The sequence below is a fragment of the Brachyhypopomus gauderio genome, chromosome 11 (assembly GCF_052324685.1).
Source record: "Brachyhypopomus gauderio isolate BG-103 chromosome 11, BGAUD_0.2, whole genome shotgun sequence".
NCBI lineage: Eukaryota > Metazoa > Chordata > Actinopteri > Gymnotiformes > Hypopomidae > Brachyhypopomus > Brachyhypopomus gauderio.
Window position 1 is genome coordinate 12,709,359 of NC_135221.1, and position 26,673 is coordinate 12,736,031.

Genomic DNA, 26,673 nt, shown 5'->3' on the forward strand with positions numbered 1-26,673 from the left:
GTTTCTCTCTCTCCCACCCCTCCCTCTTGCACACACACACACACACACACACACACACACACACCCTTCTCTATCAGACCCAGACAAGGCAGGCCTCATTTCCAGTGTAGCCTGTTCCTAGAAGCACCTGGCAGTAGGCCGGAAGTTGGAAGGTGGCTTGGGTGCAACACCCCCCCCCCCCCCTCCCCAGCATCCACTTTGCCACCCAGAGCCACCAACAGATTCCTCCGGCCTCTGAAGCAAACTCAGCGAGCCCAGACACCAGAGCCTCCCAGATTCCACACGGTCTCCCCAGGGAGGGTCAGCACAAGGACCAAAACAAGACACTTTTACTGTTTTTCTCTTTTTTTTTGCTGAATCCTAAAGAGGAATTCGCCTGCTAGCATGGAAGATTTCAGATTGACAGCCACAGCAGCAAACAGCAGGTTACATACACTGGGTGATCCTGCCACGCTTCTAACCACTGTAGGCTTTAGAAGTAGGGAACAGGTCCCTTTGGGAACAAGGTTACCAGGGACTGTCAGCATGGCCCCCGCTGTCTGGGTGGCAGGAGAGGAACCGGTGGAGGCCAGGCCAGATGGACCACGGCTTGGTGAGGATGGAGAAGGGTCAGAGTCGAAACCGGAGCATCAAAGCAAAGTGGCCTGCTTGCCGAAACCCGGCCCTTCAGCTCAGCGCTAAGCAGGGGTATCGGATAAACGTAACCCTGCTGTCGGAATAGCCGCCTGCAAGGAAATAAGGTGAAGGTCACGACCTGGAAAGCACGGGTCAATCGTGGAGGGCCGCCACTCAAAGGAAGTCCCAAGGTTAGTTGTGCTGTCAGCGACGCAAACCGGCAGATGGCCACAAAATCTGAGTCGGTGTCTGATGGAGAAACAGGCAGGTCTCAAAAGGCTAGCGGCTGAAGCCCCTCTAAACAAGATGGATACATAAGTAACGAGGCAAACTGTCACAAAGGGACCACCCACTGCTTGGATCCGAGCTCCCTCCCAAATCTTTTGTCTTGCTGTGAAAATCCGGAGCCTCGTAAGTGGCGAGATTAGGGCCGGGAAGGCAAGACGAATAGAGTACAGCATGCTCAGAGGAGACCCATGCTGGCCCGACAGGGGCGTGGGCTCAGGCTGCCCAGAGGGACCCATGGCCACAACACTCTCATATCCACCTCTGAGATGAGCCTGTCGACAGTAGAGTGGTGTGTGAAAAGAACCCCTTTCTAATCCACGACTAATCCAGTCATTCCACAGAACTAATCCAGGCGTACTGGCATACAAGCACCCTTCAGGCTCGTTCAGGCTGGTGCGATCGCACTAAACCACACAGGTAACTCACACCTGACAGAAGCTCCAAATCGTGCTCTCTCCCTGGTAAGCAGACAGGGCTCAAAGGCATCCAGACAACAGGGCAGCTGTAGGTGGAAGTCATGAATTTAAGCTCTCACAGCAAACCAGCTATACATTATTCAAGTAACTCATAAGGTCAACAAGTTCTGAAGTAAAGTTTATTTCTCAAAAGTTACTGGGCCCTTTACAACAACTTCCTTTATCAGTCAAAACAGAGGCAGCTGCAGGCAGCAGATGGATGGGGTATACGCACTGTGTCTAACACCTGAAGAAGAAACACAAACAGCTCGACTCACTTCAACAACTGAATAATAAAACAGTCAAAACAACAGAACTTCTCTGGTAGTATGATCCTGCTTATTTAATGAGTTTATTATAATAGCCATGAAACAAGTTCTTCTAGTTTGGAGGGTATAAAAGGTACCTAAAATGTTACTAAAATGTGAGAGTGCCTATGCTACAACAGCGGAATCATTTATCGTTTACTTTATATTAGTAAAAATCAGCAATCGGTTCAGATTGAAACAAGCGTTAACTAGAAGCCAATAGGTGTTTTTTAATGTTTGGGCATTTGGAATGGAGCACAAAAATATGGCAATTATTATTTTACATCATATTTTGTCAACCTGCAGTGAAAAAATGTGAAAGCAGTGAAAGCAATTTCTTTAAATATAATGTTAAGCACTGTAAGGACTAAGGTCCATAGTAATGCTGAATATTAAAACATTTAATGTTAAATATTAAAACTTTTTAAGCATTTCTATGAAATCATAATTCAATACAAACCAAACACACACACCATGTCACTTCTCCAAAAACAAACAGGAATTCAACACCACAAATTCAGACAACAAAATATGTTTTCAGTTGCCTTTTCATACCACATGTTAACAACCGTGGACATTTCTTAAACGTCAAATTAATTAATCACATGGAATTCCCATTACTGATGCAACAGGATAATGACTCATTACAATTCAGAGCTTGGTTGCTATGTTACCAGGTTACAACAGCACCACATTTTAGTCACATCTTATTTAAAAGCATTGGTTTCAAATATTCTAATAGTGAAAAGACCATGACAAACAACAACAATTACAATAGGTTTCCCACACTATGTGTGTGAACCCTAAATAATGATGATGATGATGATGATGATAATAGCAACAATAATGATTAAAACAAATACATCAAAATGTAAACAAAAAACTTTTGTAGTAACAAAAGTTTCAACAAGGATCTATCAGGCACTTTAATAGGAAACAAAAAGCTATTGCAGATAAAGGCACATAATACAAACATTTTATTAAATTTGTAGGCATAACAGTTATTGCAAATCCTACACATGAGGCTCAAAATTCCAGTCAAGCTTACCCAAATGTGTCTCATGAGCCTGACAGAAACGTAAGACAAATATAAGACTACAGTCTGATATAAACATTTGAGATATTCACAAAAAAGAAAAGTACTCCAGCAAACCGTCTGAAACAGAGACTGGGTTCTAAACACTAACTAAAAATACGAAGGTGTCTACTGTGCGTCAGCCTGTCATGTTACTACATTTCTGAAGTTCCCCTTGACCAGATTAATAATAATATTAGAATTCATGATGTGAGTGTGCATCAGCGTCGCCATCCTAAAATATTTTCTTGGTATCATAACGCACTGACGTCTGTGCAGTTTATCATAACATTCAGAAGTTTGTCTTTTTTAGAAAGTCCTGTTAAAGGCATTTCAAGACATATTCCAAAGCATATAATGTACGTGATGTATGTAATGTACAAATGTGTGTTAAAGTGTGTTTACAGCATTGAAGAGGACAGAGTGAAACAGACAGAGAGAAAACAAGAAAGTGGAGCAGACAGACTCCTGAAGGACAGGAGGAGGAGGAGGAGGAGGAGGAGGAGCCATACTGAGGAATGGCCGAAAACAGGGCACAGGTGGGTACAGGTGGGAGGAGGGTGTGGGGGTGTGGCACAGGTGGGAGGAGGGTGTGGGGGTGTGGCACAGGTGGGTACAGGTGGGAGGAGGGTGTGGGGGTGTGGTACAGGTGGGTACAGGTGGGAGGAGGGTGTGGGGGTGTGGCACAGGTGGGAGGAGGGTGTGGGGGTGTGGCACAGGTGGGAGGAGGGTGTGGGGGTGTGGCACAGGTGGGTACAGGTGGAAGGAGGGTGTGGGGTGTGGTACAGGTGGAAGGAGGGTGTGGGGGTGTGGCACAGGTGGGTACAGGTGGGAGGAGGGTGTGGGGTGTGGCACAGGTGGAAGGAGGGTGTGGGGGTGTGGCACAGGTGGGTACAGGTGGGAGGAGGGTGTGGGGGTGTGGCACAGGTGGGTACAGGTGGAAGGAGGGTGTGGGGGTGTGGCACAGGTGGGAGGAGGGTGTGGGGGTGTGGCACAGGTGGGTACAGGTGGAAGGAGGGTGTGGGGGTGTGGCACAGGTGGGAGGAGGGTGTGGGGGTGTGGCACAGGTGGGTACAGGTGGAAGGAGGGTGTGGGAGGTGTGGCACAGGTGGGTACAGGTGGAAGGAGGGTGTGGGGGTGTGGCACAGGTGGGTACAGGTGGAAGGAGGGTGTGGGAGGTGTGGCACAGGTGGGTACAGGTGGAAGGAGGGTGTGGGGGTGTGGTACAGGTGGGTACAGGTTGAAGGAGGGTGTGGGGGTGTGGCACAGGTGGTTGGAGGGTGTGGGGGTGTGGCACAGGTGGGTACAGGTGGGAGGAGGGTGTGGCACAGGTGGGTACAGGTGGAAGGAGGGTGTGGGGGTGTGGCACAGGTGGGTACAGGTGGGAGGAGGGTGTGGGGATGAGGCACAGGTGGGTACAGGTGGGAGTTCTACGTGCCTGGGAGCACTTTGACTAAGCTTACTTTATGAGAAAAAAATCACTGTAAAAGCCAAATTCACCTGATAATTCTGGCTCCAATAGTCCAACCTCATCTCTGACAGTCCTAGTCAGAGACTACACAATTATGTTAAAACAGGTTAGCGGAGTAAATTGAATTTCTTAAACAGGAACTACAATGGCAATCTTGCTATTTCCAAACCGTTTCCTGTACAACGTTTCTCTCTCCCTCTCTCTCTCTCCCTCTCTCTCTCTCTGTGTGGGGGGGTCTCCCTCTCTCTATTATTTAATTCAAAATTAGATCATTGTAATAAAATGTTGTTCATCTGTACAAATTAATGCAGTGTTTAAGGTAATGAACTCATTAAATTATCTAATAGGTCGGTTACAATTAAGTGTTGCATTTGAAATGTATTGTGAGTAATTGCTACAGAAAGCTTTTGCAAATCTGAAGTTAAGAAATTAGTAAACAGTGCTTTGAAATCTAGCGCTTGTTTGGATGCAATATGCAATAACTATATCAAGAAAATATCCAGAATGTCACGTAGAAAAGAATTGTGTGTATGTTCTGTGTGGTATATTTCTGATCAATCATTGATCAGTACATGAATTTTTAGCCTCATGTTCATTTCCTGGTCATGAGAGTGTGTTTGGTAAAGAGAGCCATCATTATTTTAATATCTTTATTTATGAATAATGCAATATTTATAAATATTTAAATATAATGCATTCAAAAATAGTTAATTAATAAAATGCAATAAACAAATCGATATTAACTTTGTTAATTAAAAGTTTGTTTAACTTTATTTTTAAGTAAAGCAGTGTGAATTACGTAACAGTTGGTTTGTCAGAGTTAGTGATCTATGGTAGAAAATCTTTTTATTTTCTTTTTGCGTAGTTGTCTTTTTTTATTTAAATCAGACAACAAATAGACAACAAATGATTACTATAAATCAAATTAACCTGAAATAAATACTAATTTATAAACAAAAACATGCACTTTCCACAAAGTGAAAACATATTATATTGTATCATGCCAAGATTGTTAATGTACCAATACAAATGACAGCATGAAGGACGTAGAGAAGGAATTCCACAGTGTAAAGCAGTCATACACTGCTTGCATGCTCCATGCCATCATGTTCCCATCTGGAAACAGCTCCGGAGTCCCACATGAGGACTCATTTCTCATTTCTGCATGTCGATCTGGACTCACACCAGTGCAAGCCCAAGCTTGGTAAAAAACCCCGCAAGCATTTCTCACAGACTCTGTGTGTGTCATTTTCACAGTGGCACTGGTTGGTGACGCGGGGAGCCTATGGACGTGCCCTTTCCCACAACAGGCCAGTCAGCAGAGCTCATTCGCGTCTGTGACAGCTGTCCCTGGCCTATTGTGTTTTCATGGCTCAGCCCCATCGGCTTGAGGGCGAGCGTCAGAGAGCTAACGCTCAGTAGATGAAGATCACATGAGCTCATATTCTTAGAAGGCTTCCTAAGAAAGAAGTACTCGAATACTGAGAACAGGACGTGTCAGCGTTTGGTTTTTGAGCTCGGCTCACGCCACACGCACCCCGCTGTCTTCTCGCTGCGATCCCGCGTGTGCTTCTGCACACGCAAATGGCATGGTTGCAGGCGTGGACTCTCTGGGTCAGTGGTTGTTCCATGGTTTCAACGTGACCACCTAGATTTCCACCAGCAGGTCCGCACACAAGTTGCATTCCATGAGACAAATTGCACTAGCGTTTCCAGTGCGATAAGGGAACATTTCAGACGCACCAGTGTTCACACTGCTGTCGAAGATCTACGACACCCATGGCTTACAGTTTTAGCCTGCATGAGGTTAGCACTTGACCCAGCTGAAATGTGGTTAATCATAGGAAGTGTTCTATGCACAAGTTACCCTGTTTTGCAATGAAAGTTAGGCCACACATCCCTCTAACTCTAGTGTATTTAAACAGCTGATGTTATCAGTAGCAGTGCTAACCAGACCTAGTTCCCAAATCCATTTCATCTCCATGGTACATTTAAATTTTACCACCAAGCTTAGAAAGAAATGGAGTCTGAGTGACTCAACACAGCCAATGTATAGTAACAATAAGAGTCAATACATGTGACCGTCAGAAGGAACAAAACTTATAAGAGCCTCACAGAAGGGCTGATGACATATAGAAGTAGAGAGAGTGAGAGAGAGAGAGAGAGAGAGAAATGTAGTTCACTACGCTTCAATGAGGCCCTTGCCTGGGAAGGCAGCTCAACGGTTGGGGACCAGCTGCCTTTACACCTGCAAGACCAGCGAGAAACACAACATTCTGCTACACATCCAACATTAACACATCTCTGTACACAAGAGGCTTATAACGTTGAACAGAAGAAGCTGCCAACACATGTCACAGCCACAGAGAGCCAACAAACCCAGTGACTCTGCCATTACAGGGCTTTCTGGGGTACACGGCCTTACAGAGATGTTACACTACGAGGTAAATGCTAATATCTGGTCAGATGGGGGTTAAAACAGGGTTGTCCTTCATTCTGTGATGATTAAAATAAATACTGTAGTTATGTTCAGTTACGCTTTCAAATGAACTTGCCACACTTCCAGAGCCACTCACAGCCACCATCATCCTGCCCAATGCTCTCCTGTTCTTGGACAACGGCAAAATATATTCTTTGCAGCCATTTCCAGCAAATTGTTTAATCACATTCAGTTATCCATTCTCTCCTTTTACATTCTGATTCACCTTGAATTATGTCTATATCTAATACATAATAATAAATTGTATTTACATTTATATTCAGGTTTACACTTGGACTTTGTTACCAAAAAAATGCATTTATTTAAAAATTGGATATCTAAAGCAACCAATTCATTCATGTTCATACTAGTTTTCAGACTGGTCCAACACTGATGCTTGCAAATATGCATGCAGTACATTAAAGACATGCAGGAAAAACTCACCCCAAACATACAGGCTGAGAGCATTAATTCATTCATTCATTCATTCATTCATGCATTCATTCATTTATAAGTATTGACACAAAAACATTTCTATTCTTAAATCCTGAGCCATAACACAGATGCTCTGGACAGAGAACAAGGTTGTGTTGGATGCCGGGAGGGTCTCCAAGAAGCATGGTAACTCATGTAACCGTGAAGGTGGTCAGGTGTCCAAAATACTGGTGACATGACCATTCTGGTCTTAAATTCAGAGTATGAACGACACACTGATTAATCATTTCACATAATTTCCATAAGTTTAGTCAAGAGACGCAGCCCTTACGATACCTCCTTGGTTTATATTTACTACAGATTATTACCATGGCAGCAACACCAACACTAATCTAAGTTCATGTCATGTTGTGTACACTGTAGTGCACATCAAAGCCTCACATCAACCAACCTTATACTACTGTAAGATACATTTAGTACTGCACCACTGTGCTTACAAATGGAAGAATGAACCATGCAGACCTAAAAATCATAACAATGGTCCACGATGTCCCAGCTGGCTGTCTTTAAAAATTAAGCATCATTGTCATTAGGTGAGGTATTTCATTCCCCCAATGGATTCATTCGTTTGTTTGTTTAGTTTGTGTAGATGATCTCCTGGTACTATAATTATATCGATATTGTTGTAATATGTTGTTTAAATGGGTCTGTTTTCTCTCTTTCATCTTATGTACCCTTTAAAACTGGACAGTCTGTTGTGACACGGACATCCCTACTGCATTTCTTGCATATTTTCCTGTCATTGTGTAACGTGCACGTGGATTTTGTGAAATGCTCTTTAAAATACAACTGACTCTGACCGTGACTGCAAGAGAGCTGCTGTGCCCTCTGTCCAAAGCCTGTGAGACGCTGGAGTCTTACAGCAGAGCGTGGGTCAGTCAACCCACCAGCGCACTGAATAACGAGTGCAACACTCCCATCTTCAGGACATTTGGGGTACTGCACCGTTCTCAAACGCTGCTCGTTATCAGCAACTACTTAACAACTTCTTTCTTGAAAGCTTCCTTTCCTGACCTTTCTGTCTGCAGACACACTGACTTACACAGTAGTGTTTCTAGAATGTTTTTTTTCCAAGCTGAAAGACCATTCTCAGTCTGTCAGTGCGAGAGTGACCTCACATGCAGGGAAACCCCTCACCACTGACCGAAGGCATTCACACAAACGTCCTCAAAGGAATTCGAAAAGATTGCATGTAATTGACCGAAGGGCTTCAGCATTAAGTATGTATTTGCTGTCAATGGAATTTTTCTCCCCCTGGGAGAGCATCAGATGCTTTTAAAGTCACTGAACGAATTTCCTTTGATCTTACAATAGCATGAAGCCGTTTCCTCACACTCGTGCAAGCGCGCACACACGCATACATTCACATATGCATTAAAATGCACACGTGCTCATACACACGCGCGCGCACTTTTGCACCAGTTGGGGCAGATGTTCAGAATGTTTGGCACCTGATCAGATTGTGTTTCCCATGAACCCTCACTCAGAGCAGAAGAAGGAGCTGATCACAGCTGATAGGCGCAGTATAGTGGCTGCAGTGTACGGGAGGAATGAGAGAGATTAGAGTCGAGCCCGGCAATGCCTTAACCCCGATAAACTCAGCTGATACCGCCACAGCTAATACAGGCCTTTCCTGTATGGCGCTCCACTCAGAACAAAACCGGTGGGAGGAGGTGGGGGGAGGGGGGGTCGCTGCTCATTCAAAACTTCAAAAACGCAAGACGGGCCAAAGCGCCTTTCTTGGTCCGGCAAGTCGAAACATGGCGGCATGGGAAAGTGCGGCGGAGATATGTGAGGTCTTGGGTTTTGCATGAGGGGAAAGTGTGATGGAAATGTCTCGAGGTGGGTTGCACAGACATGCACGGACTCATTTGTGTCCAACACGCTGCTTTATGACCCCTGGAGGACATGTCCAGCCCAGCGTCGGTCTGGTGGACTGTCCGAAGGGAGCCGATTCCCATCGTTTAAAAAGCTGGATTTGGAGCGTAGGGACATGGTTGGGACTAGCACACTTCAGTACAGAACTTTAACATACAACCATCTACCAGTACTACATATGGACTCTACGGCTTATGGTTTGAAGTGTGAAGTGTATGAATTATTAGCCACAGCACGGGTTGTTACACTGTTCTCAGGGTGTAGAGTGATACTATTGTTCTAACTTCTGTATGACACACCTCAAGCGTATTTGATCAACGGCATATAAAGACAGGACTGTATGCGTGTATGCCCCTACACATGTGTGCACAGGACTGTATGCACCTACACGCGTGTGCACAGGACTGTATGCACCTACACGCGTGTGCACAGGACTGTATGCACCTACACGCGTGTGCACAGGACTGTATGCGTGATGAGTGTGGAACAGTGTGTTTTCACTTACAGTGAAAAGAGCAAGACAGACAACCCAGATGGAAACACACCACCACGCACAGATGGAGGTGCTCCACCACGCACAGACGGAGGCGCTCCACCACGTACAGATGGAGGTGCTCCACCACGCACAGACGGAGGCGCTCCACCACGTACAGATGGAGGCACTCCACCACGTACAGATGGAGGCGCTCCACCACGTACAGATGGAGGTGCTCCACCACGCACAGATGGAGGCTCTCCACCACGCACAGACGGAGGCGCTCCACCACGTACAGATGGAGGTGCTCCACCACGCACAGATGGAGGCTCTCCACCACGTACAGATGGAGGCGCTCCACCACGCACAAACTGAGACGCTCCACCATAGACAGACGGAGACGCTCCACCATAGACAGACGGAGGCGCTCCACCACGCACAGATGGAGGCGCTCCACCACGTACAGACGGAGACGCTCCACCACGCACAGATGGAGGTGCTCCACCACGCACAGATGGAGGCGCTCCACCATAGACAGACGGAGGCGCTCCACCACGTACAGATGGAGGCGCTCCACCACACACAGATGGAGGCTCTCCACCACGCACAGATGGAGGCGCTCCACCACGCACAGACGGAGGTGCTCCACCACATACAGACGGAGGCGCTCCACCACTTACAGACGGAGGCGCTCCACCATGGACAGACGGGGTGCTCCACCACGCACCGTCCGAAGCTGTTCCGTGTTCCCTGACTGTATCCGCGAAGGTTTAGCTGGAATTTTTCAACATGTCAAGACCACAAAGTGTCCATTGAAAGGGAGCGTGTGTCTATTCCCACGCACATGTGTGAGTGCTGGACAGAAGGGGGCAGACAGAGGCAGAGAGAGTGACAGACAGGATATTAGATAGTGTCAATACAACAGCTGGCTGACTGACGGAACCTTCTGTTCCTCCTTTCTCAGAAGGCTACAAGTGAGAAGACAGCAGTGTGTGTCCTGGGCGGAGGGGAGGTAGGTGAGGGGGTGGGTGTTGCTGGATGGTGCAGGAGGAGGCCAGAGGTGGGGGCAGCACAGGGCTGCAGCAGAGGGGAGAGAGAGAGAGAGAGAGAGAGAGAGAGAGAGAGAGAGAGAGAGAGAGACAGAGAGAGACAGAGGAGGCGCGTTGGAAGAAAGAGAGCAGGGAGAGCCAGGCTGCGCAGGCTGGAGGATGTCCTCTGGGTCCAGGAGCCCCTGCACGTCTCCCCACCCTGAGGCCCCCCCTGCCCGGGCCTCGCTCATGAGAGGAGGAAGAGAGGAGGCCTCGCTCATGCGCTCAGGAAACAGCGAGTGATGACATTTGTAATCGGGGGGATTATTATGCAACAGGAAGCTGTATCTTCATCTTCTGCTAAGCCTTGCCTAGAAGAGAACGAGGGGGGGGGGCTGTATAGATCGCTGGCGGCCTCCCCTCTAGCCAAAAGAACATGCACTTCTCATGGGCCTCCCAGCGCTGGGTGGATGCCTTCAGCCAACCATAGCCAGACCGCACAGATAAGGCAGAAACGGCCGATCAGAATGGGAGGAATCAGATGGGGAACGCAAGCATGATATACGCGCAACGTGTACGATGAGCGTCTGACGCAGGTGTTGCTGGCCCTGCCGTCTCGCTGCCCCTCCGTGTCTGGCGGTGCGTTTAAAGACGCGGCGTCCCTTTTCCCGTCCCGGGTGTGCTGATGCTGCGGAGTGATCCAACAACACGAATGTAACCAAAACAATATCCAGATTCGAGCGTTAATCTGTACCACGCGCTTTGTAGGGAAAAGTCATGCTGGTTTGATTAACGCTAACAATAACCATATCGCAAGAAGAGAAAAAAATTGATCAATAGACAATAATGTTTTTTTTTTCGTTTTTTTTTTATAAAAAAGATTATACTTTAGTTTAGGTGACATGACACCAGTATCAACCAGAACTGGACTCAAGGGTGTGTGACTGTGGTGAGGCTTCTCACGCTGTACAGCTGTGCATCCAGCCAAGGCAACGCAGAGAAATGTTAAAGAACTACACATGCAGTCTTGGATGCAGAGGAACCCCAAATTACTGGCTGCAGTGGAAATACAGCTTAATTCAAAGAGCAAAATCAAGGCAAACTTTCAATCGAAACCACCATACAGTTAATGGAACCAAATGACGTACGTAGCCATGAAAAGCTTTGCTGTTTATTTGGGGCTGAACAGTGTTGAGAGAAAGAGAGGGAGAGAGAGAGAGAGAGAGAGAGGGAGAAAGAGAGAGAGAGATACAGACAGAGGGAGAGGGAGAGAGAAAGGCATCATTATGAGTTTATTAGTGTTTGTTTATTTTTTCCAAGCTTCGGGAGTGCTGTCAACAACATTAATGTGACACACATGAACCGGAATGCTTTTCAGGCACATTCCTCAAATGGGTGTGAACACTCAATGGAAACGTGTTGGGATTTAAAACCGAAATGCAGAAAACAACAGAAAAAAATTACACTTCCCCATGCAGCACCAGCTCCTGCCTGCTTAAACCTTTCCAGACCCCAATAAACCTCCGTCTTTGGTCTAGTATGAAAGCAGACGTATTGAGACTGCAGAGGAGTGGCTCCCGAAACGCTGCCCCCGCTGGACAAGTTTGTGCTATGAAACGGACATCGGGGACCTGCGGTGACCGCCCCAGGGCTGGTGCTGTGTCTGCCAGCCGCCCTCGGGAGACGCATCTCCGGGATGTGTCGGTGCCCAGCTGCTGCCGCTATTGGTGGTGATGGTGGTGGAGACGATACATTGGGCTGTGACCTTCTGGTGGGGATTCTCTTCCTGGCAGGAGACGCAGGGTGCGTTAACAGGAGCCGCTTCCGTACTGACCCACACGCTTGCGTCCGAGTGCTACCACTAGCGCCCTCTACCTGGGCGAAGTCGTGGTGCGTCATGGTGCAATCATGATGGACTCCCGCAGAACAGAGCAGGTGATTAAAAATAAATAAATAAATAAATAAATAAATAACAGATAGTGAAGTTTCTCCTCAAAGGCAAAGCAAAAAGAAGCTAACAGGCAGTGTTTGAAATGCTGGAGTAGACCCTTGGAGTGTGTAACAGTGTGTAATACTGTGTAATACTGTGTAACAGTGGCGGTATAAAGTCATTCTTTTCTTCATTCATTGCCATGGGCTTCTTGTTCTTTCCGATGCTGTATATTCATTTCTGTATAGAGATCAGTTCGTTAAATGAATATTCCTCAGTTAACATTATGAAAATGAAATTATGCTTATTGTACCTCATTAACCGTTTTAACACCATTAATGCAAACTAATGTATCACAGAGTCCCAAGAGGTCATCAAAAGATATTTGAAAATGTAACATTTCCAGGCATGTAAACAAAGTGTAAACACAGCTAAGAAATCCTAATTTACCAACCAGCACAGATGACACTGGAATGCTTGCGGTGTTCTCTACGACACAGAGCTGATCATTCCAGGAGTTTGTGTACAAACCCAGGGCCTGAAAGACCTCTGCTGCCCAAACTCCTCCCAGCGCTTGGCAGCGGTCTGGCTGGGAGGGCTCTGGTTCACTTTCACCCATGACCTGCGCAGGATTTCAGCAGACAGGGGCTGGAGCCACAGGCCACGCCGTTCTTGCTGAAGGTACCCGGGATGTCCCGCAGGATGAACAGGAACCCGGGCCTGCCACACACGCAGAACCCAGCACGGCCAGGTGTGAGTGCAAACAGCATAAACAAAGCACAAGCAAAAAACAATGATATTTTACAGAGAGAGAGCATGGCAAGCGTGGAGAGAGCTCGTCCTACAACGCAACCGTCTTCCCGCCATTTGGACGTTTCATTCTTGGCTGCCACCATGAGCAAATTTACGCTGTACTGACTCTGCTAGTCTGTTAAATGAGAAAACGACTGCTGTATTTCAGTGAGGTTAGATGCTTCTTAACTGTTAGCTAGTCATGTTCTGAACCCAACAAGGGTGAGATTCAGCGAAACTCGTGGTCTGATGGGCATACCTGAGCATAAGCAGGTCTGCTTAAACAAGGTGAAATTCATTTCCTCAGTTCATTTTCATTTTCCTCCCAGATCTATTCCAAGAGTGCAATGCTGTGTACTGTGGTTCTGTGGAGGGGAGCAGAAGAGTCCGTTGGAGCAGGGAGAATGCTTCAGTCGGTCGACGGACTTGGTGGTCACTAGTGGAAAATTTGTTTGTGGTAAACTGGGCTGTCACAAGTCATGGGCTTCAAACCCCAGAGCAGCCTCGACAAAATCCCGGGTACGATTCCCACAGAACACACATACTCTCATACAGATAAACGTGTGTAAACTGCTGCGGAGTGTGGGTGAGAGGGAAAGGTTTCCTCGTGTATACAGGAAACATTGAGAGGGGCTAGCTTTCCTGTCACCAACACCTGAGTGTTTGCTGATTCGTATACACAGCCCAAGAAGGAACATCTGGGCATGGATCCAGACTTAGGCCATGAAGAAAAGGGCCTTTCTCCAGTGTTAACAACTGGATATCGAACAGAAACAATGTTTTCTCACCTCCCAGGGGATTCTTGCTTTAGGGTTTTTCACTCTTTCGCTTCATAGATTATCCCGCTTATACGCGGCTGAAAGGTCTCGTCTTTTCATCGAGAGGACAGGGTCCGCCTCGCGTGAGCAATGAGGGGACGGGGTCCAGCTCGCGTGAGCGATGAGGGGACGGGGTCCGGCTCGCGTGAGCGATGAAGGGACGGGGTCCGGCTCCGTGAGCGATGAAGGGACGGGGTCCAGCTCGCGTGAGCGATGAGAGGACGGGGTCCGGCTCGCGTGAGCGATGAAGGGACGGGGTCCGGCTCCGTGAGCGATGAAGGGACGGGGTCCTGCTCGCGTGAGCGATGAGAGGACGGGGTCCTGCTCGCGTGAGCGATGAGGGGACGGGGTCCGGCTCGCGTGAGCGATGATGGGACGGGGTCTGGCTCGCGTGAGCGATGAAGGGACGGGGTCCGGCTCGCGTGAGCGATGATGGGACGGGGTCCGGCTCGCGTGAGCGATGATGGGACGGGTCCGGCTCGCGTGAGCTCAAGAGAGTCTGGGCAAAGGGCAAAGTACTTTTCATTTACCATTCCAGGCTCCATCCAAGAATCATACACCTTTGCCTGGAGACGGTACAACTCAAAACACAGTGTGGGCAACGTTAGCTTTCTCACAGTTCTCCTGCCTGGGAGACCGGGAACAACATTACAATCCCACGCAAACTCCCGCATCTGTTAGAAATTACACACCCTTTGCATTCCCTATAACTACCAGATATTATGGTGCATTTGGGTCTGAACTGACTCACTGTACATTCGGTCTCAGCAGATGAAGCGTCTTGGTCTACAGTCTATAGACTGTAGTGGGCAGTCATGGTCTGGTGGTAGGAAACGGAAACTGGTCTTGTGACCAGAGGGTTGTGGGTTTGATTCCCAGCCCTGATGCCATGACTGAGGTGCCCTTGAGCAAGGCACCTAACTAACACTGCTCGCAGGGTGCCAGGCTAGGGCTGCCCACCACTCTGGGCACATGTGTACCAGAGCCCCCCACTAATCGTGTGTGTGTGTGTGTGTGTGTGTGTGTGTGTGTGTGTGTGTGTGTGTGTGTGTGTGTGTGTGTGTGTGTGTGTGTGTGTGTCTGCTCAGATGGGTAAAAGCAGAGGACAAATTGCAGTTGGGGTGAAAATCACAATTGACAAAGGACACCACTCATCAAAAAGCAAACTTGGAATATTAATAATGTCAGCAGTTTGCTTGTTTGATCATGTGACCAGTTGCTAGCTATAACCCAGTTGCTAGCACTTCACAGAGCAGCTACTCCCATCTCAATTTAAAAGCAGCATTTTTTTCAACAAAACCTTAGCTGGCATTTGCATCAGTCAGAAAGAGCCAATCAGGAGAGTGTTAAACAGCAAGAGGCAACTGGACCATCACAATCAGGTGCAGCACACCAAGCCAATGAGGCCAGAACTGGCCACAGGCCGTCCGTCTGATTGGCCAGATTCGGGGCAGAGGCAGACTGTGAGTGTGACCTCCGTCAAATGCTTTCCCATGCTGTTGCTAGGTAGCAAGCAGAATGAAGTCAACCAGAGAAATCACAAAAAACAGTGCATGAAGAGAGAGGGAGAGAGCAAGAGACAGAGGGAGGGGGGGGGAGAAATTGGGTTTTGCTTGGCCAACGATTCTCGTTTCTGTTTTCATATTCATGTTTCATGCACCGGAACAATGGCATAGCCTGGAACAGTGGATTCACAACAAATCCAGAAAGCTCCACGGACTTGGCCTCTATAAGCACACGAGTGGATGAAGAGAGTATGTAAACAAATGGGCCCACCGCGTCTACCCTTTCAAGTTGTAGCCAGGTGTGTTCTGTAATGGAGACGTTTTCAGGCTGAACATACAACGCTTTCCATAGAGAAAATACAGAAATATGTAAGGTCTTTCTGAAGGGATGTAATGGAAGGGTTTTTTTTGGTGCTGCACTCTTGGTGTTCTGGTGATTATGTTCTAGTATTTAGCACAAGTTCTCCCATCGTTTGAAGATAAACGGACCTCCATGTACTGCGACCCTTCAAACACACTGACATGCTCGCACTGTGCCATCACGGTTCCAGCATCTTGATGGCTTTTAGGATCTGTAGTTTGTGAGACTGGTGAAACATGGATGATGAGGATCGGATTTAAAAGCACAGTAGCCATTTGGAATTTGTGAAACGTGATCCTAGAAGAACTAGAGGACAGGAACTGCGGTGGGCAGGACAGTGGAACCCTCAGAAGATCTCCCTTCCGATTGCCTCCTACAGGCCATGCTGTCCTGCCCGAACCCAAGTGTGATCTGAGGTCCTACTCCAGATTCTTGACCTCTTCTCTGGAGTGGGGGGGCAGATCTCTCCTAAGCCCTGGCATGCAGTAATATTTCCTCAGTTCACCACTGCAAAAAGTCTTTTCATTTCAGTCTGTTATGACTTTGGGGGAAGCCAGTGGGCAAGTGTATGTGAAGGCCTCTTTTCCATAAAAGCTTATATGGTCTTTAAGTATAAGCAGACTTCTTTGTCTGGCTGCCAGCAGTCATTTATATCTCCCGGATTAGAAGGAGTGAAGCTATGGGAGGCGCCATTTTCCAAACACACTGCAGTTAAAACAAGAGAGACGTCCTGACACAGCTCCTGTGGGGCCCTGCAGCGGAGTAGAAAGACTTAACACTGCGCTATGGGCAGAGACTAGAGCAATACACTAATGGGGAGGTTAGACATCCATGCTGTGAAGAGGGCAGCGAAATGAACACACACACAAGCATACACACACACACAAAACCTGAATGAAGGCCACACATGGGAGATACCCTTGATGTTTCTCTGACAACTCTCTCCAGTACTGGATGCATTTGTATAAAGGAGTGAGTGTGTGTGTGTGTGTGTGCGTGTGGCTTTCTGGACATGTGTGAGGGGATTCATGCGTGCGGTCTGCTGAACTGTAAGCACAAGTCACATACTCAGATGATTCCAGTGGCCAGTGCCATTCATAGAAAGATTAAACTTTTCAAAGAAGACATCAACTTCTTCACTCAGGTAGATTAAGGTAACACGTGTCGCCTTATCACACAGAACCACCAGAACATGCAGTCTCAGCAATCCCACCAGTCCCAGCAGTCCTGTGAGGGGTGTTTGTGATTTCAGAGAGCCCGTCTCCAGCCCTCCACACACTGGCCCAGACCTGAGCCTGCACACTCCACACGGGCGTGTGAAACCACACTCTCCACCCAGGTCTGCTCACCCCCTCCTGCCAACCATTCAATGCTCTCACACTCACTATCTCTCCCCCTCTTCACCTCTCTCACTCTCTCTCTCTCTCTATGACCTCTATATCCTCTCTCAAGGTCTTTTCATCGGAGCTGGCAGTGAGACTGTATTCTGCATTCTGCACTAATTAACAGCATTCAGAAGAAGACCTTCAAACTGGTCAACAGGCACACTTTAAGCACATTGTGTGTGGTTGTTTGTGTGTGTGTGTGTGTGTGTGTGTGTGTGTGTGTGTGTATGCACGTGTTTAAAAAGCTAAAAATCAGTCAGGTCTGCAACTCTTAACCCTCCACCCAAATCCCCTCCACGCCCACCTGAACATCAACCATCACCACCTCCACCCTAATCCCCTCTACGCCCACCTGAACATCAACCCTCGCCACCTCCACCCTAATCCCCTCTACGCCCACCTGAACATCAACCCTCACCCCCTCCACCCTAATCCCCTCTACGCCCACCTGAACATCAACCCTCGCCACCTCCACCCTAATCCCCTTCACACTCACCCCAACATCAATCCTCACCCCCTCCACCCTAATCCCCTCTACGCCCACCTGAACATCAACCCTCGCCACCTCCACCCTAATCCCCTCTACGCCCACCTGAACATCAACCCTCGCCACCTCCACCCTAATCTCTTCTACGCCCACCTGAACATCAACCATCACCACCTCCACCCTAATCCCCTCTACGCCCACCTGAACATCAACCCTCGCCACCTCCACCCTAATCCCCTTCACACTCACCCCAACATCAACCCTCACCCCCTCCACCCTAATTCCAAACACCCTCGCCACTACCACTAACTGTACCACTAACTACATCCTCTGGATGCTTTAAAGACGAGTCAAGCTTATCTGGCAATAAAGACCAAGACTAAATAACAAGGTCACTGTGAGATAAATACTGCCTTGTTCAGAGGTGTGAATAAAACACCACCTCCATGGTTTCTCCTGAGCCCCCCTACACAAATCATCCACCTTCCTCTACCCATCCAAGTCATCCATTCATCACACACCTTCCTCCACCCCAGACGAGGAGAGAAACGAGGAGAATGGCAACAGAGATGGAACAGAACTGCATGGACCCCCAAATTCAACCTGGGGCTGGCTGCCCAGCTAATAGGGCTGTAAGAACATTCGGGGGTGTTGTGCTAATTGTGTGCATGACTGGCAGTCCACAGTGATGGGGCCAGTGGCCAAGCTGGAAAACATCATGCCAGCGTGCTGATTGAGTTTGTCCTTTCCATTACATATTGTCTGCCCGCATGGCTGCGTCTGCACAGCGTATCCTGTGAGGCCCGAGCTTTTATTTATCAATCGGGGGCCTTGTTCAAAGACACACGGCCGCCCCCGCGGCCTCCACACACCCGATCTGTCATTGAGCCAGCGAATCCATGTCACCTCCGAAGAGGCCGTTGGGCTCGGTGACAGGGTCCGATTGTTTTTACGAGTGGCAGCGGACGCGGCATGGGTCACGGGGGGCAACAGGGTCCAGAGGCCTGGGAGAAGCATGCGTGCGAGGCCTGGCGTGCGAGGCCCGGCGTGCGAGGCCATGCATCTGAGGTGTTCTGTTTAAAAATTAATTAAAAATAATAATAATAAAAAATTTTAATTAAAAAAACCCTCAAAAACCCTGCTGAACACACAACAGGGCAACATAGTCATTGCTTGTGTACAAGACCACTGGGACACCATGCATTCTGGCATTGTTGTTTAATTGTTTACCTCTGGCTGGGTTACAGGAATGACCTCACCTGTACGCAGAACCAATATTTACCACACTTCAACAAGTTAGTGTGGATCCAGTTGTTTTTTTTTTCCCTAAGCAAATCTATAGTGCACCTAAAAGAAAGGTCTCATGGTAGATCACTACTGATCCCCAGATAAACACAGTCCAGCGTCTGTGCGGAAAGACGGCGGCTCAGAGTTGACACATGATGCGAGATGTGTCCCAATATCTCTCCCAGAAACCCAAGCTGCACAAAACCACATTGTGCAATGGGTTTCTAAAAAAGAGGCTTAGGGCCTCCATGAGAACAAGGCCTCCTCTGAACACACCGCACAGAGGAGTCTCATCTCCCGAGACGCAGTGGGGTGAGGAGGAGCGGAGGAGCAGCAGGAGGGAGCGGATCAAATCAGACGAAGATGTCACTGGAGTATGTGGGACACGACAGCTGTGTGATGAGAGACACGCCATCTGTGAACATGCTGTTAGATCTGGGGGGACAGAACAAAGACAAGAGAGTGAGGGACGGCAGGGACGGAAGGGACGGAAGGGGTGCGTAAATGACAACGCCGCTCAGACCAGCGCCATTAAACCCAAAGTATGCAGACAGAGAAGAAAGAAAACCTCACTACATCATTATCAGGAAACTGTGAAGACACCAAGAACAAAGACAAATGCATAAACACTCGTTTCATCTCCCAATAGACGATTGAACGTTTCCTATCTCGCATCTCATTAAAATACAGGGACAACGAGGGTTTTCTTAAACACAGTTGTTGTTTTCTAAAATACTGCTGTTGTTGTTGTTTTCTAGAACACTGTTGTTGCTGTTATCTTAAACACTGTTTTTGTCTCCAGTGTTGGCTTGACGTTGTCGTAGCCACTTCGACCAGTGACCATGAGCAGCGATGGCCATCTCCCCCATGCATGGGACAAGGTCGTTTAACCGGGCGTGAGACAGAGTAGTGGGACCGAGGCGTGGGACCAGGCGTGGTGACAAGGTAGTGGTACCGGGCGAGAGACTGGGCGTGGGGCCGGACGTGAGGCCGGGTAGTGGGACCAGGCGTGGGACCGGGTGTGAGGCCGGGATGTGGGACAGGGCGTGAGGCCAGGTGTGGGACCGGGCGTGGGTTCGTCCAGCACCATGGTAGGGCCCTGGAGCTTGGAGCTTCTTAGGCACCTTCACATCGTTCTAGTGCTGTGTAGCGTGAAGGCGACACTGCACGTGTACACACATGCACACGCATGCACACACACACAAATGCACACACATGCAGCAGCCACGTTTTCCATTCTGTCAGCAGCCAGCAGCACACTGGTCCCTTGCAAAATCAGCGCCCAGTCATTAAATGACTTCAGCCTCCTGGCAGAGGCAGTGGGAAAAGTCCATATGAACAGTGTGTATGTGTGACAGGGTGTGTGTGTGTGTATGTGTGTGTGAGTGAGTGAGGCCAACAAAGCCCATGGTTGTTCCCCTGCTCAGACCTCGCGGGGTACCCTGCTGTGCAGAATGCAGGAGGGCTACACCAGAACCCCACAGGATGGTACACACAACCCCAACAACCCCCGCCACACACACACACACACACACACACAACCCCCGCCACACACACACACACACACACACACACACACACACACACACACACCTCCGCGCAACACAGAGAAACATGTGTAAAATGACAATCCAGGACCTACCTTTGATGACACCGATGTGGGCGGTGAATGAGCAGGTGGGAGACTCTACCTGGACACTGATTCAGGACGTTTGGACACTGATTCAGGACATTTGGACACTCAGGACATGAGCTCATTGCTTCAGCTGAGCAACCACACAGTCACAGAATCGCAAAGCAGGTTTGTCACAGAGCAGGACAGTAACCACACATTCACAGTCCTGCACAGCAGGACAGCGTGCTAGAGAAACTCACTGAAAGCATGTTCAGGGTTTTTTAAAAACAATGTGAATATAGAAAAACAAAACACTACAAAATCAATCTTTTTTTGTTTCAGATCAGGGGAGAAAGTGACAGTAAACATTGCACCAGTATTATTGAAGGGCCTTTAAATGCCGGCAGCCTGAAACAGTGACCATTGAACACAGTAGAGCACAGAAGACTACAGTGACCCATGTACACTACAGCACAGGGGACTACAGTGACCACTGTACACTACAGCAAAGGGGACTACAGTGACCACTGTACACTACAGCACAGGGGACTACAGTGACCACTCAAAGCTCCGTCATGGAGAGTGTGGACCAATGTGGACAAGCGAAAGCTGTCTCCAGCAGGATGCAGGCCCAAAGTTGGCCTCCAGGGGGGGATAAAGTAGCGGGTAGTTCCTGCTTCTCAACCCCCAGAGTCAGATCCATTTGTTTGTTCTAATTAAAAAAGCTGGTGTGGAATGTCTGGCCTGGTGAAGTCATTCATGGTACCGCGTGGCCCCTCAGACCTGAGGGCTGGTGACAACTGGGAGAGAAATGATCTCTGCACAGGAGAGTGGGGAGCCCCTGAACACTGACAGATCTATCTCTCTCTCTCTCTCTCTCTCTCTGTCTCACACACACACACACACACACACACACACACACACACACACACACAAATTGCTTCATTACCTTTTACATACACAGCACCTTTTTTCATACTGGCCAGCTTGGGCCCATACATACACACACACACACACACAGAACTGTGTTATTAAAGTGCATATATAAATTGCTTATAACTGCCTCTCACAGTGCCATTATCAACTGTAAAAGGGATGTTGCTCACTGGTCTACCGACGTCGCAGCCTCGGTCAAACTCCTGGTTTCAGGGAGACCGAATCAAGACGTCAGTTGGTCCCCTAAGCCTCCCACGGAGGCTTCTGCCAGCACGTCCCAGCGAGAACGCGCAAAGCAGCTGCACACACACAAAGATTTCTGTCTGCCGCTCTCATCTGTTTGCAGTCTACTGCAAATACTTGCCTTTAATTAGCCCATGTTTTATGAATTTGTTCTTAATTTTCAGAATCTCGCTATACAGCATCAAAATGGTGGTGCGCTACTGCCCCTACGTGGTCAAAGTGATGACAAGCGTGTCTCAATTTCGGGGCTAATCGCCGATTGCATTTTCCATCCACGAGATGGCAGCATTTCATAAATAAACTCAAAAGGTAACATTTTAATTTAAAAGTTCAGCGTCACAAAATGATTTGGCATTCATTTTTAATATATGTTGTCACTTTATATGGCTTCCAAATCACAAACGACTGCATAAATGATAATCACCAGTTTAGTAAGACAGAGGACTGGGTAAAGAGGATCAAGGACTGGGTGACAGTTATACTGACCTGTTCAACAAACCAGAAAGGCTACTTCTACTCCAGACCATGATACTACAAGCCAATAATATAAAAGAGAGAGAGAAAGACTTTTAGATAACATTTAATGTGCTAAAATGAAGGCTTGAAAAGGGCATATGCAGGTCTTAAATTCACATTTAGTTCACTGTGTACTGGGGTTTGGAACTGTTGTTTTATTCATCCATCAGTCAGCCTGTTAGGAGGCATTACAACCTTAGCATGACTAAGAATTTACAAATGCATCACCCATCAAAATGTCACAGATATTCTAAAGACTGGCGTGCATCAGAAAACCTTGGCTTGTGTTACCTGCATATATACTCAACAATACTCTATACATACTCAACCGCAGAAAACTAAATAAATGACAAAGAAACATATAATAGAAACAAAGATGAGGATATGTTTCAATGTGCATCTAAATCCCAAATGTTTTATATAATATATGCATGTATAATATATAGCACTGCAAAGCTATATATTTTATTATATATATATAATAAAAATAAATGCATAAATAAATAACAGCAAAACATTTTTAATAAATATAAATTATTCATGAGGAATTTATTACTGGCTAAAATTCATTTTACAAGAGACTGGAAGCCTTTGTTATTTTATTTGTCTTATCCAAATTTTCAGTAATAAAAACATAATGTGTTAAAGCCCCATTAGTGAAGATCTGACTTCACTCTAAAAGGCTCAGGTCTAAGTCATAATGGAGGCAACAGAAACCCAAGAGTCACTGAACAGAAGGGAAGCAATCACCACCACCACTGCACACAGTGGACTGCAGCGCTCGCTACCTCCATAACTACAGAAATGAATGCAGAAAAGATTACATATACACATACAAAGAGTTTAAAAGCATTACTCTATCATTTCAAAAGACATTTTTCAAAATCTGTTTTTTTTAAACTGTTATTAAAATCTGCTTCAATGTTAACTGTTTCAAACTTGTTTACACCTCAGTGGCGCCCCTCAAAGGTCTCTTTATTTACATTTACGACAGGAAACGGTGATGTTCAGCTGCCCTGATGAAGGTCTTAACCATTGCCCTTCTGCCCAGCAGATGTTCATGAGCGACATTTCCGCCACAGCAAAGTTGCAGCTCTCACACTTCTGCCCAAGCCCATGAGTCTAGAGAAGATTTCTGCACTACAGTGATGAGCAACCCTCTCCTTTCAGTTAGGCTCATTCAAATGAAGTGCCCTAGTTTGTTATTTATCAGTTTTAATTACACAAAGTAGATGGGAGGTGTGAAATTATGCCACCACATAATACATTTTTGTGCATCTGTTTTCTTCTTAGACTTTACAAACATACAGGTCATAATGTTCTGATTGTTTGGTAAATTATTTGATTTGTTAATGTACTGTGAAACTGAATGACGCTTGTTTTCACCAATGTTTCCTTTTCCGTTTCTCTTCAACTGTTTAAATGCCAGTCTCAGGCAAAAAGCCAAAGACATCACTTCACAGAAGTAAGACCACAGCAGGTGACAGGGCGCGTCACCTCGACGATAACCGCCTGTCATATTGCTGAGAGAGTAGTTTAGTCTAGCTGAACGCTACTTGCAGGAAGTTTCAACCCACCCAAACACACACACAGCAGCCCTCAAACCAGATCAGACCACCCCCTCTTTGTAAGACGTGGCTCAAGCAAATGTAAATGTGTAGATGTAAATGTGCAGAGCAGAGCAGAGCATCAGAATGACGTACTACCCGCATCCTGTGATACGGTACAGTGTCTCAAACAAACACCTGTCCCCCTGCATTACAAAACAACAAAAAACAGATATGAGAGACGGAGAACACCATGCAGAAGCAATTTACTTAAAAATATTATTATATATACACATCATACCAATTAGTCACATAATTTGCTAACAAAATGTTAGATCATATATTATTATCGCATGCCATATAATTGTATACATGTATACTATATAGTTACAACTGGTAAAAAAAAAAAAAAACATTTGTACTGAAACATGAGTTCAAGATAAACAAATCTATATGGATAGATATGGATAATACATGAAGTCATATAGTGAAGTGAAAACGTACTCTCTGGTACATTTTTAGATATGCCATTTTGAGATGTGCATTTGCTACAAAATAAAAAAACCTCAAGACTATATAACAATTGCTCGGTGATGCCCACTGTGGTCATAATTTCTTTCTGATTCCATTATACTCGCGTTATCTTGACAACCCCATTCTCCAGAATACTGTTCAGCTCAAACCAAACTGCCAGCACAATTTGCCCATCACTTTTATATTTTAGTAATTGGCGACTATTTCCGACTAATTCGACTAATTATGACTATGAGGCAGTATGCGCAATTGATAACAATGACAGAAAATACCACCATGGTACTTGTTACAACAGGGTTACATACAACATTCATATCTGCCAACTAATAACAGTTAACCAGCTATTTTGTTTTTTAACTAAATCGCATCAAATGCGATCACAACAATTTCACAGAATTGTTTTCTATGAAGCTGGCTAACTACTACTTAGAAAAGTACTCATGTTACTTACTGCCACTAAACTAGTTTCATACTCAGTTTCACACCCGCCTGAGAGGTATGAAACATCCATGAGTTGGATGGATGGATGGATGGATGGATGGATGTTACAAAATCAAAAAAGCTCTGCGACTTTAAACATTTTTAAAACAATGCTACAAATACTAGTTGCCGCCGTTTGCCCGCAGTAACATCCTTTCTTCGCCCCCACATTAACGCGAGATAATTGCGCAATAAGAGCTTATTCGCGAATACTTTAAAAAAAGTCGATAAGCAAAATGCTCATCATATGCAAATCAGGGTTTAGTTGCGGTAAAATATGAACTGCTTATCCCTTAGCAAACAATTATAAACAAAACATGCTCTCAAAACATGTTAGTTTGTCAGACGTTCACTTGACTTTGCTATTTTCACCGACAAACGTCCCGGATGTCTGCCAACTCCGTAGTAGCACTCGAGTTCACCAAAGCGAGAACAGTGCAAATACCATTGTTGCCTTAGAGAAAATATAGACTGGAGTCATGATTAAGTAGCATTTCTCTTACCAGAGAGAAGTGTTTTTGTCAATTCCTGGCCCGCGACAAGTACTCGTAGTAAAATTTGCAGACAACGTGCGACCGTGTTGTTTACAAAGTATGAAACCGAATTCCTATTGGTTCCAATAGGACAAAGCCACGCCCCATTCCCCAGCCCTGCTGTTGTTTATTCGCTGCCACACCACACTTGTACACTAGATGGCGGTAGCTTCCCTGATATGTTGTAGAATACTGCGTATGGGACAATACTGCGTGATAAAGATGTTAATAACAACTTATTGTACGTCGCGTTGTTCATTATTATGACCAACTAATAAAATTCTCTATTGATGTATGTGAGACAATAATAATCAAATGATCAAAATGCCACTATAATTTTGGTTATTGTAAGGGAATTTGTGACCCTCGATCTGAACATTCTGACATTTTGTTCATTCTTATCATCTGTGGGTCTGCCTCAGAGTTAAGCCTGGTTTATACTTTCGCGAGCGACCGTAGCGCGCGGCTCCGCCCACCTCGCGCGACCCTGCGCGAGCGGTGTAGGCGTTTATACTTTCGCGAACGTCGCGAGCGTCGCTGCAGTGTTCTCCGAAACGATAGGTGGCGATAGGTGGCAGTGGAGAATAAAAAACCCCTGCAAAAACGGGGAAAGAACATTTTTACCTGACCAGAGACCGTATATATACACATCAGGCATCAAACGTAAATATGGCTTTGCAGTGTTGTCCGAAACGATACGTTAACAAATACGAGCCTCTTGTAATTCCAGGGCGACACATGAGAGAACGTGAAGACGTTAAGATTGGGCGTTTTGAAAATAAACAACCATAAACTAATGTGATAAAAAAGCGAATTATTTTGATTCATTTCGAGTATATGTATAAATATTTAACTTAATTAAGTTTAACGTGCTGGGAAATATTGAAATGGACCTTTAAAGTGACGTACAAGTGCATTAATTCCACCTTGTATAGGTGTATGAACCCGGCAAACATGACTTTGTCCATCGCGCTGAAGCGCGGCGCGCGCGCGAAGTTACAAAATTCGGGAGGTGCACGACCTCGCGCCGCGACAGCGCGCGAGGCCCTCGCGCACGGGCGGAGCCACCGCGATTACGTCATTTTCGCCGCGCGGACCCTCGCGCCGCTCGCGGCGCGTCGAGTATAAACCAGGCTT

The 26,673-nt window shown here is 46.7% G+C and overlaps 1 protein-coding gene across 2 annotated transcripts in view; it reads right to left on the bottom strand.

Annotated features, from left to right (window-relative positions):
- Window positions 1-25,606, bottom strand: part of ccnd2a (cyclin D2, a) — a 128,237-nt gene extending 102,631 nt beyond the window's left edge. The window contains exon 1 of one of the 2 annotated variants that reach the window (XM_077022024.1): window positions 25,507-25,606. The gene's annotated coding sequence lies outside the window, so the exon portion shown is untranslated. The remainder of the gene's footprint in view (window positions 1-25,506) is intronic. The other variant, XM_077022025.1, reaches the window with a different exon arrangement.
- Window positions 25,607-26,673: the final 1,067 nt, after the last annotated feature.